Source organism: Nerophis ophidion, linkage group LG20 (assembly GCF_033978795.1).
Source record: "Nerophis ophidion isolate RoL-2023_Sa linkage group LG20, RoL_Noph_v1.0, whole genome shotgun sequence".
Taxonomy (NCBI): domain Eukaryota; kingdom Metazoa; phylum Chordata; class Actinopteri; order Syngnathiformes; family Syngnathidae; genus Nerophis; species Nerophis ophidion.
Genome location: NC_084630.1, coordinates 18,225,199 through 18,244,527, shown reverse-complemented (window position 1 = coordinate 18,244,527; position 19,329 = coordinate 18,225,199). Strand labels below are relative to the sequence as shown.

The 19,329-nt window shown below is 40.9% G+C and overlaps 1 long non-coding RNA gene across 1 annotated transcript in view; it reads left to right on the top strand.

Annotated features, from left to right (window-relative positions):
- Positions 1–19,329, top strand: part of LOC133538591 (uncharacterized) — a 113,164-nt gene that overhangs the window by 70,253 nt on the left and 23,582 nt on the right. Inside the window, exon 2 of the long non-coding RNA XR_009803047.1 lies at positions 18,285–18,430. This is a non-coding gene — a long non-coding RNA (uncharacterized LOC133538591). The remainder of the gene's footprint in view (positions 1–18,284; positions 18,431–19,329) is intronic.

Here is a 19,329-nt window from a genome sequence, read left to right as displayed (position 1 = left end):
GTCTTTTTTCTGCACCATCAAGGTATATATTGACGCTTACATAGGTCTGGTGATAATGTTCCCCTTTAAAGAAATACTAATAAAAAGATATATATTTTACAAACGGAAAGTTACACGAATGTTCACATGATCCAGTGCTTACATCACATTGTGCAACATGTGAATATTTTAACGTGCACTAAATGCGATATCTGAAAAGGGGTACACATTATTTCCAAAGCAGGAGCCCCATTCAGACACACAATATAGTACACAGCTCATTGAAAAACAATATTTTTTGTTATTATCATTATAAGTGGGCCAAAACACTCAATGTCAATCAATCAATGTTTATTTATATAGCCCTAAATCACAAATGTCTCAAAGGACTGTACAAACCATTACGACTACGACATCCTCGGATGAACCCACAAAAGAGCAAGGAAAACTCACACCCAGTGGGCAGGGAGAATTCACACCCAGTGGGACGCCAGTGACAATGCTGACTATGAGAAACCTCGGAGAGGACCTCAGAAGTGGGCCCCCCCCCACCCTCTAGGGGACCGAAAGCAATGGATGTCGAGCGGGTCTAACATGATACTGTGAACGTTCAATCCATAGTGGCTCCAACACAGCCGCGAGAGTTCAGTTCAAAGCGGATCCAAGACAGCAGCGAGAGTCCCGTCCACAGGAAACCATCTCAAGCGGAGGCGGATCAGCAGCGTAGAGATGTCTCCAACCGATACACAAGTGAGCGGTCCATCCTGGGTCCCGAAGAGCAGTCCATCCTGGGTCTCGACTCTGGACAGCCAGTACTTCATCCATGGTCATCGGACCGGACCCCCTCCACAAGGGAGGGGGGGGACATTGGAGAAAAAGAAAAGAAGCGGCAGATCAACTGGTCTAAAAAGGAGGTCTATTTAAAGGCTATTTAAACACTTATATTAGAAAATGATCACATGGAAGTGACTGCTGTCATTTGATTAGAATAATAAGAAATTTAACTCGTTATTCAGTCAGGTTTGGGACAGGTGTGCTACTTAATGTGCACGTCTGATGTTGCTCACATGTGCTCCACTGAATGCTCGAGGAGTTTTCGCGTTTGCTCACACACATGAAAAATTAGAGGGAACATTGGTCGTGATTACTTACTTACGCACAGGTCTGCACATGCGTTCATTTCACTCTGGCTCCCGAGGGCCCATCTCTGTGGCTTCACAGTGTCTGCATGCATACATAAGTGACTTTGCAAAGGTTTTATAGGAAGGAGGTCAGGTCCAGCTAAGCCTAGACACCACCAGGAGAAGCACTGACCTACATTTGCAAATTTAAAATCTAGTATTTTTTCCGTGAAATAATAACAGTTTATTCCGACGTTTATTATCATGTCTCTTGGTTGCTCTCAGTCCATGAATGTTGGATGTTTTTAAAAAAAAATGCCACCACCAGCAGAAAACATTAAAAATGTAAATTGACAGTACAAAGTACTTGTTGCAAATGTTGGATATGAATTCAAACCATAACCAACCATGCATCATGTCATGTCATGTACGGATGTACTTTGTGGACGCTGTCTGCTCCACACTGTAAGTCTTTGCCCCCATCCAGCATTCTGTTTTTGTTGACTTTGTAGCCAGTTCACATTTAGTTTTGTTGTCCATGGCCATCCCTAAGTGGCAATGTGTCAAACTGTGGACTATGGTGCAGTAAACTCCATGGATTGTTTTCCCGAAATGCAACAGAACTGGACCGGACATGGCGTAAGGGTAACTACATATTTGGATTTATCTATAAAAAGTGCAAACAAAAGGCGCACACAAGGCGGAGAACAAACTCGGCGAATAAACAAAAACTAGCACAAAGGCAAAACTATGGACATGAAACAAAAGACTTGCTAAATGTGACATGCATAAACAAAACTTAGTTGGAAAGAAAATAGCAGAGCAGCATGAACTATGAAATGGCATGAAGCTGTCAGGCTTGCCCCTGACAGTGTGTCTATGTTTTTGTTTTTTCCTCTGCATTTGTCTGTTTCCTGTGTTTAGTATTTCCTGTCTTTTAGTTCCTGTCAAGTGCTCTTAACTTTTAGTTCCTGTCAAGTGCTCTTAATTTGTCAGCTTCCTGTCTTGTTCCCTGAGTGCTGTGTTCCTCCTTAGTGTGTTTAGTATTTCCTGTCCTTAGTTCCTGTCTAGTGCCCTTATTTTGTCAGCTTCCTGTCTTGTTCCCTGAGTGCTGTGTTCCCCTTTAGCTGCGGCTGATTGGCATCTGGCCACACCAATCAGCCGGCTCCTATTTGTACCTCCTTTGTCTTGTGTCAGTTGCTGCATCATTGTATTGTCTTGTCGTTGCTATCGTGTCGTGTCATTTTATTGCAGCGTAACAGTAAGCTACATTCGTTTGTTTGTAGCTTACTGTCTTTTGTTCCCTGCTTCTGTTTTGTTTTCACTCTACAAGTAACGACTTCTGTTTTCCTGTTTGCTACCCGGTAGCTTCCACGCTAGGCCCTTTTTTGTTTCTTGCTAGCTTCTACGCTAAAGACCCTTAGTTTGTTATCCACCTCGTGCGCGCTTTGTGTTAGTACCCTTTTGTTAGATTTTGTCTTAGTATCTTTATTAAAACATGTTTTCTCACTCCATGCCTGCCCCCATCTCTGCATCTTGGGGTTCGTCAACAAATAACCCTGACAGAAGCAGAGTGATACATAACCAGAGTGATGACTCCAGAACGACCAACAGAAAGTGACAGGCTTAAATAGTCTCTGTGATTAAAAACAGGTGCGTGAGTCCAACACGTGAGACAGGTGAAACTAATTGGTCGCCCTGGTGACAAAACAAGGGAGTGAAAAAACAGGAACTAATGGAGTCTTGAAGTAACATAACATAACAAAACAAAACATGATCACAGGACATGACAGTCTTTTTTAGGGGCACTCTCGATTCAAGAATTAGATACGACGTTTCCAAAGCAATTAGCTACCTGCTGCCACCTACTGATATAGAAGAGTATTACACGGTTACTCTGCCGAAATCTAGACAGCACCGGCACTCAACAAAGGCACTTTATTTGCAGATTAAAAGTACTGGTTTGCATAAAATATTATTAACCCAAATAGGTGAAATTACATAATGCCCCAGGTATCTCACGGCACAGAGGTTGAAAAACACCGACCTAAAAAATATAAGCAATGGGACTATTTCTTTCATCAATCAGATTTAAATTTACAATTAAAGTCCATTAATTTGAATTTAGGTTGCAAGCAGGAGGTAGAATTGTTTTACCATAAACTTTTTAATTGATCATTTTTAGTTCGTTGTCAACCCACATATAAAACACAAAACCAGTGAAGTTGTCACGTTATATAAATGGTAAATAAAAACAGAATTCAACAATTTGCAAATCCCTATCAACCTATATTTGTGGTGTTTTGTGATCACGTTTTGTTTACTTATGTTTTGTTTGGTTAAAACTCCATTAGTTCCTGTTTTTACGTTTGTTTTGTCACCATGACGACCATTAGTTTCACCTGTCTCACGTGTTGGACTCTTGCACCTGTTTTCAATCATCACATGACTATTTAAGCCTGTAGTTGCCAGGTAGTCGGCCTGGCGTCATCACTCGTTCCATGCTCATTCCCTGCCATAGTTCCATGCTCGTTCCGTGCTCTTCCAAGTAAGTTTTGGTTTATTCATGTCAAGTTTAGCGAGTCTTTTGTTTCTTGCCCATGGTCTACGTTAAGTGTAAGTTTTGCTCCCTAGCCAAGTTTTTTGTATTTGCCTTGTGCGCGCCTTTTGTTTAAACTCTTTATAGTAATAATTAAATCATGTACTTACCTTCACCCCATGTCCATTTTTCTACCGCTTATTGCCTTTTGGGGTCGCGGGGGGCGCTGGTGCCTATCTCAGCTACAATCGGGCGGAAGGCGGGGTACACCCTGGACAAGTCGCCACCTCATCGCAGGGCCAACACAGATAGACAGACAACATTCACACTCACATTCACACACTAGGGCCAATTTAGTGTTGCCAATCAACCTATCCCCAGGTGCATGTCTTTGGAGGTGGGAGGAAGCCGGAGTACCCGGAGGGAACCCACGCATTCACGGGGAGAACATGCAAACTCCACACAGAAAGATCCCGAACCTGGATTTGAACCCAGGACTGCAGGACCTTCGTATTGTGAGGCAGACGCACTAACCCCTCTGCCACCGTGAAGCCCTCACCCCATGTCCGGTCCTGTTATTTTGCATCCCCGGAAAACAATTCACGCAGTAACCTGCCTCATAGTCCACATTTTGACAATTGTCAATTGAATAGGCTGCAAAGAAAATATATTTAATTTTCGAACTGAGAAACGTTATTTTTTGCAAATATTAGCTCATTTGGAATTTGATGCCCGCAACATGTTTCCAAAAAAGCTGGCACAAGAAAAAAGACTGAGAAAGTTGAGGAATGCTCATCAAACACTTATTTTGACTGAGTGTTGTTAAAAGGAAAGGCCATGTAACACAGTGGTAAAAATGCCCCTGTGCCAACTTTTTTGCAATGTGTTGCTGCCATTAAATTCTAAGTTTATAATTATTTGCTAAAAAATAAGCTTCTCAGTTCTAACACTAAACATCTTTTCTTTGCAGTCTATTCCATGAACGTAAAAGATAACTAAAGAGTTATTTCATGTCTACAATCATGTCTTTCTTAGAATAAAGTCATGTAGTTTTTCTTGTTTTTGTTTGTATGGTATTGTTTTTGTATTATAGTGTTTATGATGAGTGAGAGGGGTTGGGATATTATAAGCATCTGCTTCATCCAACCCCTTTTCAAGCCTCGCATAAATGTCTCTGCCAAAATGTAAAAGAAAATAATGTGTTGTTGTACTGTGCAGGTTTGAAATAAAATACTTAAATTCATGTGCTGTTAATAACCCTATACAGATGGTTGTAAAAACCGTATTTTTCGGACTATAAGGCGCACTTAAAAAGCTTTAATTTTTTCCAAAATCGACAGTGCGCATTATTCTGGTTGTGCTTACCGACCTCGAAACTATTTTATTTGGTACATGGTGTAATGATAAGTGTGACCAGAAAATGTCAGTCATACATAAGAAAAATGATGGCAGTAAACAACACTAGAATGTTATATGTTCCATTGAGAACATACAACGTTACACACGGCGCTCAAAAATCTGTCAAAATGTTTTAGGATGACTTCGCTAAGCTATGAAGCCGCACCGCTTGATGGATTGTCGGTGCATTAAACATACGAGTATTATTATTGTGTGTTAAAGGACCGCAAAATGGCACCTATTAGCAGACATTATCTGGCGTTTTGTTTCACAATATTACTTACTTTTCATACCTTCTGATCTGTATTTGGGATCTGCATAAAATTTGCTCGCATCCACCATTGTAGTCCGTGCGACACCATAGTCATAAGCTTCTTCTTTTTATCAATTTTCTTGTTAATGGACATTCATCCTCTGCTGTTGCCATTTCTAATATAAAGTAGTGTAAAGTTCTTACTTATATTTGTCAGTAAACTCGCTATGAAAGCGCTAAAACATACCGGCGTAGTGAGCTTACATTATCCACCCTAGGAACTTAACTTATTAAAGAGTTCCGAGTCCATGGTTCTCGCCCGGAAAAGGGTGGAGTGCCATCTCCGGGTTGGGGAGGAGACCCTGCCCCAAGTGGAGGAGTTCAAGTACCTAGGAGTCTTGTTCACGAGTGGGGGAAGAGTGGATCGTGAGATCGACAGGCGGATCGGTGCGGCGTCTTCAGTAATGCGGACGTTGTATCGATCCGTTGTGGTGAAGAAGGAGCTGAGCCGGAAGGCAAAGCTCTCAATTTACCGGTCGATCTACGTTCCCATCCTCACCTATGGTCATGAGCTTTGGGTCATGACCGAAAGGATAAGATCACGGGTACAAGCGGCCGAAATGAGTTTCCTCCGCCGGGTGGCGGGGCTCTCCCTTAGAGATAGGGTGAGAAGCTCTGCCATCCGGGAGGAGCTCAACGTAAAGCCGCTGCTCCTCCACATCGAGAGGAGCCAGATGAAGTGGTTCGGGCATCTGGTCAGGATGCCACCCGAACGCCTCCCTAGGGATGTGTTTAGGGCACGTCCAGCTGGTAGGAGGCCACGGGGAAGACCCAGGACACGTTGGGAAGACTATGTCTCCCGGCTGGCCTGGGAACGCCTCGGGATCCCCCGGGAAGAGCTAGACGAAGTGGCTGGAGATAGGGAAGTCTGGGCTTCCCTGCTTAGGCTGCTGCCCCCGCGACCCGACCTCGGATAAGCGGGAGATGGATGGATGGATGGACGGTTGGATGGTTTTTCACGGGACACATTTCCGGTGCTGTTGTTGCACGAGCGCGCCACGGATGAGGAGATGCTGCTCCTGTATTGATTGAAGCAAAGTTTAAATGTCATTAAAACAGTTAGCTCCATCTTTTGACAATTCTTCCACTCCCGTCCTTGCACGCTACACCGCTGCAACAACGATGACGGGGAGAAGACGCCGTCGAAGGTGAGCCGCATAAACAAGAAAAAAATAAATAAAACATGACCCCTATAATGCGCCCTATGGTCCGGAAAAATATAGTACACATACTGCAATGATTAAAAGTGTAATGTGTTTATTTTTGTTGTTTTTGTCAAGTCTCTGCAGCATGAGATTTGTGTCATCTCTGTCTTCTATTTTGTTTAATGTATTTATCCTTTTGACTTTGAACTGCTATACACTTTGTGAAACTTGTAAGTGTTTTTCAAAGGTCCTATGAAAACATTGTGTGTGTGTGTGTGTGTGTGTGTGTGTGTGCGTGTGTGTGTGTGTGTGTGTGTGTTCGTGTTCTGGCAATGCTGACTTAATGGGGAGATCACTCTGTTTACACAGTCCCCTTTAGGGGACTTCTGACAGTATGGGGACAAAAAAACAGGTCCCCTAAAGGGAAACCTTTTTATATGATAGATGATGGATCTGTGTGGAATCCATCCTGAGTTAAAAGTAATATATTTTTCCAAAAACAAAATCTGGTTTAGTGTTTTTTAGAATGACATTTTCATACAGCATGATTATAAAACATTATTACTTTAAAGTATGATTCACATTCCGAATTTTTACATCCTTCTATATATGGTAGTTTTCAGTCATGTCACAGAAGATGCAGGATTTGCTTGAACATTTAAGTGGTGAAACTTCCTATAAGAGGACAGCTGTAGTGCTGAATTCTGAGGATCATGTCATATTTATTTATTTATTTATTTTAAATGGTCCTCAGTAGTCACGTGCACATTTGTGTGAATCTTGCAAAAATATTTAAATTTGTTCCCCAGGAACCATATTAAGTCTTTTTTTGGGGGACGGCATGGCGTAGTGCAGTGGTCTCCAACCTTTTTGTAGCTGCGGACCGGTCAACGCTTGATAATTTTTCCCGTGGCCCGGCGGGGGGGGGGGGGGATTTATTTTATTTTATTTTATTTTTTTTTTGGGGGGGGGTTCCCTTTGTCATGAAAAAGGGAGGTTTTTGTCAGGAAAAATGTTGGTTTTTTTTGGGTGGGTGCACTAATTGTAAGTGTATCTTGTGTGTTTTATGTTGTTTTAATAAAAAAAATAAAAAATATTTTATTTTTTTTTTTTTATTAAGAAATAATTTAAATTAATTTAAAAAAAATCCTCGGCCCGGTACCAATGGAGCCACGGCCCGCCGCTGCCCGGTGGTTGGGGACCACTGGCCTATAGGTAGAGCGGCCGGCCAGAAACCTGAGGGTTGCAGGTTCGCTTCCCACCTATTGACATCCAAAAATCGCTGCCGTTGTGTCCTTGGGCAGGACACTTCACCCTTTGCCCCCGGTGCCGCTCACACTGGTGAATGAATGATGAATGAATGACAGGTGGTGGTCGGAGGGGCCGTAGGCGCAAACTAGCAGCCACGCTTCCGTCAGTCTACCCCACGGCAGCTGTGGCTACTGATGTAGTTTACCACCACCAGGTGTGAATGAAAGATGAGTCCCACTTTCACCATGAATTGATTAACCTGGACCCCGACTTAAACAAGTTGAAAAACTTATTGGGGTGTTACCATTTAGTGGTCAATTGTACGGAATATGTACTGAACTGTGCAATCCACTAATAAAAGTATCAATCAATCAATCAATCAATCAATCAATCAAAACTTTATATATATATATATATATATATATATATATATATATATATATATATATATATATATATATATATATATATATATGTGGAGTTTGCATGTTCTCCCCGTGAATGCGTGGGTTCCCTCCGGGTACTCCGGCTTCCTCCCACTTCCAAAGACATGCACCTGGGGATAGGTTGATTGGCAACACTAAATTGGCCCTAGTGTGTGAATGTGAGTGTGAATGTTGTCTGTCTATCTGTGTTGGCCCTGCGATGAGGTGGCGACTTGTCCAGGGTGTACCCTGCCTTCCGCCCGATTGTAACTGAGATAGGCGCCAGCGCCCCCCGCGACCCCGAAAGGGAATAAGCGGTAGAAAATGGATGGATGGATGGATATATATATATATATATATATATATATATATATATATATATATATATATATATATATATATATATATATAAGACTGATCAGCACATTACTTTATCAATCCATAGATTTAAAGACGTGTATGAGCTAACTGGGCAGTGGCCATGTCTCCTTATTTTTTATATGCCTCCACAACCTGTAGAAAGGGTGGTCCCCGCAAGTCGTGAACAACAACTTGGTCCCCATTTCAAATGATAACCAGTGTGTGTGTGTGTGTGTGTGAGTTGCAAAGGACAGCTGCTTGTTAAAAGAACAGCCAGTTTTATTACCAATGCTGTTTTGGTGTGTTTACCGTTTGACTTTAAAACATTTTTTCTCAATAAAGCGATTGTTGATCATCCACTTCCTTTTTATGATACTTCTTCATATGAGGAAGGTCTTCGAAGACCACCTCAATCCCAACAACACGGTTTCCTATGAGGAAGCAGTGCCTGGGGAATCTGTGGCGGGCTCTCCTATTTCTGGGGCTGAGGTTGCTGAGGTAGTTTAAAAAGCTCCTCGGTGTTAAGGCCCCAGGGGTGGATGAGATCCTTATGGCTCTGGATGCTCTCCCGTCCAAAGGCAAAACCCAGTAACTCAATTTTGGTTCAAACTGAGCTGATAATAATTTTGGAGTTCCTAGGTGATATGCTTTACATTAGTGTATGCGATATTGTAATTTGTTCCGTAAGTAAGCTGTTACGCGCATGGCAGGACCTAGCAACTACCACATAACCGCGTGGATGCAACAGAAAAACCTAGTATCTCAAGGGACCAATCGGAGCTTCTTTGTCAGTCGCCTCATTGTCTTTAATGAGACATTTGCACGAATTGGGGCAGACGGTCGACCTGATTATGTGATATTATGGCACAAGGGGATATGTGGAAGCACCTTCATTAAATGTATTGTTCTTGATTCTTTCCCTTGCATACTCTTTTGGGCAGATAACTGTGGAGGTCAAAATAAAAACTGGACACTGTACACGGCTCTTGCCCAATGTGCAAATGCAGAATGGGGCCCACGCGAGATTGTGAAAAAAAATATCTGGAAAAAGGGCACACGTTCATGAGAGCAGATTCAATCCATGGCTCAGTCGGCAAGAAAATGAAAGCTCAAGAAAACATCTATACGTTTGATGACTTTGTAGATATTTGTAAGACAGCAATCAAGATAGATTGGTTTTCTTTTGTTTTCTCAAAATCAGCTAGGAGTGAGTTACTATGTTTTGCCTTTGGACGGGAGTGCTGTGGGGCTGTCTTGGTTGACAAGACTCTGCAGCATCGCGTGGACATCGGGGGCGGTACCTCTGAATTGGCAGACCGGGGTGGTGGTTCCTCTCTTTAAGAAGGGGAAACAGAGGGTGGGTTCCAACTATCGTGGATCACACTCCTCAGCCTTCCCGGTAAGGTTTATTCAGGTGTACTGGAGAGGAGGCTACGCTGGATAGTCGAACCTCGGATTCAGGTGCAACAGTGTGGTTTTCGTCCTGGTCGTGGAACTGTGGACCAGCTCTATATTCTCGGCAGGGTCCTTCAGGGTGCATGGTAGTTTGCCCGACCAGTCTACATGTGCTTTGTGGACTTGGAGAAGGCATTTGACCGTATCCCTCGGGAAGTCTTGTGGGGAGTGGTCAGAGAGTATGGGGTATTGGACTTTCTCATTGTGCCGGTCCGCTCCCTGTATGATCAGTGTCAGAGCTTGGTCCGCATTGCTAGCAGTAAGTCGGACACATTTCCAGTGAGGGTTGGACTCCGCCAAGGCTGTCCTTTGTCACCGATTCTGTTCATAACTTTTATGGACATAATTTCTAGGTGCAGTCCAGGCATTGAGGGGATCCGGTTTGGTGGCTGCAGGATTAGGTTTCTGCTTTTTGCAGATGATGTGGTCCTGATGGCTTCATCTGGCCAGGATCTTCAGCTCTCACTAGATCAGTTCGCAGCCGAGTGTGAATCGACTGGGATGAGAATCAGCACCTCCAAGTCCGAGTCATGGTTCTCACACAGAAAAGGGTGGAATGCCATCTCCGGGTTGGGGAGGAGACCCTGCCCCAAGTGGAGGAGTTCGAGTACCTCAGAGTCTTGTTCGAGAGTGAGGGAAGAGTGGATCATGAGATCGACAGGCGGATCGGTGCGGCGTCTTCAGTAATGCAGACGTTGTATTGTACGTGACAAACGTTGATGTATGATGATGATTTTGCAATGTTAATATTTAAAGCGGTTTAGAGACGATATATATACGGAAGGAATGGTTAAAGATGTTCCTATTTTGGTGATAGTGATATTCATCCATTCATACTATGCAACATACCTATTGCCTTGTGATTACCTTTTTGTGGCTGGGGCGGCATAGCTCGATTGGTAGAGTGGCTCTGCCAGCAAATTGAGGGTTGCAGGTTCGATTCCCGCTTCCCGCCTTCCTAGTCACTGCCGTTGTGTCCTTGGGCAAGGCACTTTACCCACCTGCTCCCAGTGCCACCCACATTGGTTTAAATGTAACTTAGATATTGGGTTTCACTATGTAAAGCGCTTTGAGTCACTCGAGAAAAAGCGCTATATAAATATAATTCATTTAATTTCATTATTTAATTACAACATGATAGTGTTGGCGTTAAGAGGTGGTTCCATCCCCACTGAAGACCCAGGTACAGTACCAATGCACCACAAAAGACTTAGATAAACTTTAAGGAAATTGTTCCACACAATACCTCAGTTAAAAAGGATGGAAAGGGTAAGAATGGAAAGGATAATGCACACAAGAGCACAAAAAGAGGACGAAAAACAAAAAGTATAAAGTAGACTAAAAATGTACCATAGTAGCAATATAAACAGTGACGTGCAGTCAGGGGCGGTCCTATAAAGTTATTTTCCATTTAACTTCACCAGTTTTAAATATTTTTTTATTTAAAATCGCTTAATTTTCACATTAACCGTTGAAATACTGAGAATTACTTGCGGTGAGTCACAGCCAGTTGAGCCTCCCCATGGATTGCCCAATGACTCGGCTAACTGCTGGCCTGCTGTGCGGTGAGACCGTATTGCTATATGAATTATATTATACATTTCCATAGTTTAGTTAGCTGAAGTATATAATGTACAGTGTATTTTGTCAACAACTGTATGTGTGTAACGTATTTCTTGTGATCGGCAATCATAAAACTGCTGCAAAACACGTACAATGTGAGGCACCTGTTCTCCGGCCTCCTGGTGGTAGAGGGCGCTAGTGATCCCAGAGATCATTCTTGCACTACTCGGCTTGGCCTGGGGACATGCGAAGCCGGTATGTTTTAAAGTTGTCGTTTGCCTGCATATCGTAAAAACAACCGTCCAACATTTTACAACTAATTGTAAACGTATAGGTGCCGACCATCAGGGCCGAGTTGCGACGAAAGAGTGTGTCGATGTCGAGATATTACGCATAGTTGGTAAGTCTATCTGTTTGCTAATAGTAGCTACTAGCCGTACCCATGTATTTTCAATGGGCAGTTAGCATCGGGTTTTAATCCCCTTTCATCCAATGTTTCTGATCTGATTAAATTTATATTTATGTCAAGTCTTTATTTTGGGTACTTAAATATGGTGACTGAGTATTGTGGCGTTTTAAGGGCCTACTGAAACCCACTTCTACACACCACGCAGTCTAATAGTTTATATATCAATGATGACATATTAACATTGCAACACATGCCAATACGGCCTTTTTAGTTTACTAAATTTAAAATTTCCCAGGAGTTTTGTCTTCGAAATGTCGTGTTATGATGACGTGTACGCAAGACGTCACGGGTTTTAAGGAAGTATGAGCGCTGCGCACGCACACAGCTAAATGTCGTCTGCTTTAACGGCATAATTATACAGTTTTTTGGACATCTGTGTCGCTGAATCTTTTGCAATTTGTTCAATTAATATTGGAGGAGTCACAGTAGAAAGATGGAGTTGGGAAGCTTTAGCCTAGCCACACAAACACACGGTGATTCCTTGTTTAAAATTCCTGGAGGTGAAACTTTCCTATGGATCAGAGCGCGGTCAAGAGAACATGGTTCCCGACCACATGTCAACCAGCAGGTTTCGGTGAGAAAATTGTGGTTAAAAAGTCGCTTCTTACCGGAGAAAAGCTGAGCTTGTGCCGTCTGTAGCTGCCGTCGACACCCCTGAGTCAAGACACCCGTGGATACACCCTTCCGACTATCAGGTACTATTAAACTCACTAAAACACTAGCAACACAATAGAAAGGTAAGGGATTTCCCAGAATTATCCTAGTAAATGTGTCTAAAAACATCGTAATCCGTCCCAATGCAATCGCGTTTTTTTTTTTTTACTTTTTTTTTTTTTTTCTTATCCGTCGCTATCAATGTCCTCAAACACAAATCTTTCATCCTCGCTCAAATTAATGGGGAAATTGTCGTTTTCTCGTTCCGAATAGCACTTTTTGTTGGAGGCTCCCATTAAAAACAATGTGAATATGTGAGGAGCCATCAAACATGTGACGTCATCGTCTGCGACTTCCAATAGAGGCAGAGCTTTTCTCTTAGCACCGAAAGTTGCAAAATTTATCGTGGATGTTTTCTACTAAATCCTTTCAGAAAAAATATGGCAATATCGCAAAATGATCAAGTATGACACATAGAATGGACCTGCTATCCCCGTTTAAATAAGAAAATCTCATTTCAGTAGGCCTTTTAAGGCCATCTGCATCTTTTATGTTACAGTAAAGACAATGAATGAACACTGCCGCTGGAGCGCGGTTACACCTGTCATAGTGACAACACTGTGTACTGTCGTGTTTGTTATTTTGTACATACATGTGATTATTTAATATTGTTAATGTTAGCAGTATTATCGTTAATAATGATAATAATAAGTGTAATTTATTTATACTATACTATACTAGCCAAAGTACCTGCTACATTAAGTTAAAGTACCAATGATTGTCACACACACACTAGGTGTGGTGATATTTGTCCTCTGCATTTGACCCATTCCCTTGTTCACCCCCTGGAAGTGAGGGGAGCAGTGAGCAGCAGCAGCCGGAAATCATTTTTGGTGATTTAACCCCCAATTCCAACCCTTGATGCTGAGTGCCAAGCAGGGAAGAATGCTGGTATGAGCTTTTAAACATAACCCGTTAACTGCTGCCAATCAAATGGTGAATAAGATACTATTTAGGGTTCATATGGTTATAAATCTGACTATGATGAAGTCAGTGCCTCACCAGCCATGAACCTCACCCGCACGTCACTGAATATAAAATATAACATATATGTAATATACAGGGATCGATACTAAAATATCGACAACCACCGATACCAGGTCTTTAGGTTCTGGTATTGATTTTCAAATTGAAATATTGATATGAAGAAGTTGAGTTAATAAATCATTTGAAGTTATTTTTTAACTGTAAAAGTTTGACTTCTGCTTTGTTTACTTTCGTGACTTTGATTGATTGTTTGAATTGATTGAATCTTATTATCTTATTAGTAGATTGCACAGTAGAGTACATATTCCGTACAATTGACCACTAAATGGTAACACCCCAATAAGTTTTTCAACTTGTTTAAGTGGCGGTCCACGTTAATCAATTCATGACGATCTCATTAAAGATTTGAAACCAATCAGAAATATCTGTTATGTCTTCGGAGGCGCATGGCTGGCTGCGCTGGTAGCGTTACTTCCAATACAGAAGACAAGCAAGAGTAGCTTGAAGGTAGGATGAAGTATTTTAATAAATTAAGGCAGAATCAAAAATACAAACTGAGGACGCTAGCAAGCGTGGAGCTGAACAAAACCAAAATGTCACCAAGGGTAAAAAAACGAGGAAAACTAGACTTTACAAAAACAACTACAGCAAGGAGGAAAACCGGGAGAACATAACTGTTGCTTACAGCAAACATTGACTCAGGAACTATTGCCGGGTGACGGGAAACTATAAAGGAGAGTGATTAACCAAAACACCAGGTGGGAACACTAATTGCAAAACTAAAACAGGTGAGGAGAATCGGTGCCCATGGAAACCAAAAGTAAACAAGGAAAGAGGGTGCAACCAGGAAACAGACTAACACAAAAAAACTACCAAACATAAAACATGCCATGACCCAAGTAGTGGATCCTGACAATATCAAGCAGCTAAAATGCACCAAACATGGATTGTGTGGAGGGTGTTTAGCATTTTACCCATCATGCTTTGTGATGGGAAAAATGGGTTTAATTTGGATGTTTTTTATGGCAAAGTTTATTATAACATCTTTGATATTATTTCTAAATCAATATCATATATAAGATTATTATTTTATATATATATATATATATATATATATATATATATATATATATATATATATATATAAATATTCTGTATTTATTTTATATTATATATATATATATATATATATATATATATATATATATTCTGTATTTATTTTATATTATATAGATATATAGTTTGTATTAATTTTATATTATATATATATATATATATATATATATATATATATTTATATATATATATATATATATATATATATATATACATATATATATATAAATGTAATGGGTGAAAATGGGTTTAATTTGGATGTTTTTTATGGCAAAGTTTAGTATAATATCCTTGATATTATTTCTAAATTAATATCATATAGAACATTATTATTATTATTATTAGATATATATATATGTATATATATGTATATATATATATATATATATACATATATATATATATATTCTGTATTTATTTTATATTATATATATACCATTTTATATATATATATATATATATATATATATATCAATCAATCAATCAATGTTCATTTATATAGCCCTAAATCACTAGTGTCTCAAAGGGCTGCACAAACCACAACACAAACCACTACGACATCCTCGGTAGGCCCACATAAGGGCAAGGAAAACTCACACCCATATATATATATATATGTGTGTGTAAAATAGTCTGTATTTATTTTATATTATATATAATATATCCATCCATCCATTTCCTCCCGCTTATTCCCTTTTGGGGTCGCGGGGGGCGCTGGCGCCTATCTCAGCTACAATCGTATATATAGAATATATATATATATACACATATATAATATATACCATTTTCTACCGCTTGTCCCATGTATATATATCCATCCATTTTCTACCGCTTGTCCCTTACATACTTTTACTTATATATATATATATATATATATATATATATATATATATATATAGGCGCCAGCGCCCCCCGCGACCCCGTGAGGGAGAAAGCGGTAGAAAATGGATGGATGGATATATATATATATATATATATATATATATATATATATATATATATATATATATATATATATATATATATATATATATATTAACTAATAACATAACCTTTCAACATTCAGTGAGCATGTCTGTTGACATTTTGTGTCGATCGGAATTTTTTAAATGTATTTCTTTTTTTTTTCTTTTTTTTTTTTTTAGTACCATGACCTTGAGAAGATTGTTTGCATTGGGTCATACAGATAAAATCTGAGGTTGACTTTTGCAGTTCTCAACTAAAGATTTTTGACTGGGAAAAACGACTTTTGTTTTCTCCCTCTTTTTGTGCCCTTGTGTGAATGATCCTTTGCATCCTTTGTAACTTAACTACTGTGTGGAACAGTTTTCTTTGTGGATAATTTAAGTTTGTCTAAGTCCAAGTCAAGTACACTAAATGTCGACACAATATCATCAAAATTTGCACCCTTTTTAAATGAATGCAATCTTAATGTGGTCAAGATTCATAATCCAACTCATGGTGTCTCGCTGGCCACTTTGAAGACATCGGCGGGCCACACTTGGCCTACAGGCCGTATTTTGGACGCCTTTGTTGTACTTGGTTGCTGGAGGCACAATAACTTTTTCTCTGACGTGTGTTCATTTAATCTCTAATATCGCTCACCAAATTTTCAATTTTTAGATTCGCCATCTTTAAATGTATTTTGTTGTGTGATTGTTTAAAAGCACAAGTAGGGTAAGAGAGACTCCGGCTACCCGCAAAATCTCCTTCTTCCCAAGATCTAGTCTTTTCCAAAGGAGGGTTGGGTTGTCTATGTCATGTTTTTACTCCGGTTTCCATGGTAACTGCTCTTTCTTTCTTGATGATTGTTGCCGCTCGCAAACGCAGTAAATAGTAAATAAAAACAGAATACAATGATTTACAAATCCTTTTGAACTTATATTCAATTGAGTAGACTGCAAAGACAAGATATTTAATGTTGTAACTGAGAAACCTAATATTTTTTGGGCAATTAATCATTAAGTTAGAATTTAAAAGGAGGCTTGGCGTTGTCTTGCTGAAATAAGCAGGGGCGTCCATGATAACGATGTACTGATGGCAACATATGTTGCTCCAAAACCTGTATATGCCTTTCAGCATTAATGGTGCCTTCACAGATGTGTAAGTTACCCATGCCTTGGGCACTAATACACCCCCATACCATCACAAATGCTGGCTTTTGAACTTTGAACCAATAACAATCCGCATGATTATTTTCCTCTTTGGTCCGGAGGACCCGACGTCCACAGTTTCCAGAAACAATTTGAAACACTTTTTCACTTTGTATCAGCCCATCTTAGATGAGCTCGGGCCTAGCGAAGCCGGTGGCGTTTCTGGGTGTTCTTGATAAATGGCTTTCGCTTTGCATAGTAGAGTTTTAACTTGCACTTACAGATGTAGCGACGAACTGTAATTACAGACAGTGGTTTTCTAAAGTGTTCCTGAGCACATGTGGTGATATTCTTTACACACCGATGACGCTTTTTAATGAGGGATTGAAGGTCTGTAATATCATTGCTTACGTGCAGTGATTTCTTCAGATCCTCTGAACCTCTTGATGATATTACGGACCGTAGATGCTGAAATCCCTAAATTCCTTGCAATAGCTTGCTGAGAAATGTTGTTCTTAAACTGTTGGACAATTTGCTCAGACATTTGTTCACAAAGTGGTGGTCCTTGTTTATGACTGACTGAGCATTTTATGGAAGCTGTTTTTATACCCAATCATTGCACACACTTGTTCCCAATTTTGTTCCAATAAGTGTTTGGTGCGCATTCCCAAACTTTCTCAGTCTTTTTTGTGCCAGCTTTTTGGAAACGGCATCAAAGTCCGAATGAGCTCATATTTGCAAAAAATAACACAAGTTTTCTAGTTTGGACATTAAGTATCTTGTCTTTTCAGTCTCTTCAATTGAATATAGGTTGAAAAGGATTTGCAAATCATTCCATTCTGTTTTTATTTACTATTTCCACAACATGCCAACTTCATTGGTTTTGGATTTTGTAGGATAGGAAGAGCAATATACTATTTTTTATAAGTGTACATGTATGCTATCAATGTAGTTAGTTAGCATTAAAAATATTCAAATCCTTCATTGCCGTCAGCTCAGTGTGTCTCCTCTGAAACATAAAATGATAGCCAACCATTTCCTGCAAACATAAAAGCCTCCCCGTCCCTGGATTTTCCTCTGATTGGATCAAAGCTTTGACCTATGTTGCCAAGGGACCTTTTCTGATCCCATTGGAGCGTGCGGAGAAGGGGCCGTCGCCTTCACACCTGGGGATTGCTTCAATGTCGGCATATTCATGGGCCGGAACCTTGGCTTTTTGATGTCACCTGGGATTTCTGATATTCTTTTGTTGCTGTGAATTCTAGACTACATTTGCCTATTTCTGGCCATTGTTGGCACCTACATTAATAATTATGTATCCCTTAAGGAGTAATGTGGTTCTCCCGTTGGTTACAGGTCGCGGGAAAGGTGGCGATGGCCCAACACGGGAAGCCAGCTGGCGGTGCTGCGATCTCCCTTGAGGAAACAGAAATGTTTGAAGAGGACTGAAGGATGACAAAGAACAGCTGGAGGAGACCGTAGACGGTGGACTACAGTCAACAGTGAGACACATGATGCTGATTGTTCAGTAATGAGACGCATGGTTAGATTTGTATGATGTCATAAACAAGCTCGTGACTTCAGTTTCAAACAAAGCTTGTGAGCAGGCATAATAAACAGAAAAGAGCAGTGTTCAAGTGGCGGCCCCTGAGTTCGATTCAAAACCTAGGATCCATCCATCTTCCTCCGCTTATCCGAGGTCTGGTCGCGGGGGTAGCAGCTTATGCAGGGAAGCCCATCTTCCCTCTCCCCAGCCACTTTGTCCAGCTCTTCCCGGGGAATCTCGAGGCGTTCCCAAGCCAGCCGGGAGATATGGTCTTTCCAACGTGTCCTGGGTCTTCCCCGTGCCCTAAACACTTCGGGTGGCATCCTGACCAGATGCCCGAACCACCTCATCTGGGTCCTCTTGATGTGGAGGAGCAGCGGCTTTACTTTGAGCTCCTCCCGGATGGCAGAGCTTCTCACCCTCTCTCTAAGGGAGAGCCCCGCCGCCCGGCGTAGGGAACTCATTTCGGCCGCTTGTACCCGTCATCTTGTCATTTCGGTCATAACCCAAAGCTCATGACTATAGATGAGGATGGGAACGTAGATGGACTGGTAAATTGAGAGCTTTGCCTTCCGGCTCAGCTCCTTCTTCACCACAACGGATCGATACAGTGTCCGCATTACTGAAGACGCCGCACCGATCCACCTGTCAATTTCACAATCCACTCTTCCCTGACTCGTAAAAAAAGACGCTTAAGTACTTGAACTCCTCTAATTGGGGCAGGGTCTCCTCCCCAACCCGGAGATGGCACTCCACCCTTTCCCGGTCAAAACCTAGGAGACAAACATTTTTGTGGCTAATAGCTAAAGAGGAATTCAGACCACTGTCAACACATTGGGAGAACGTTATATTGAC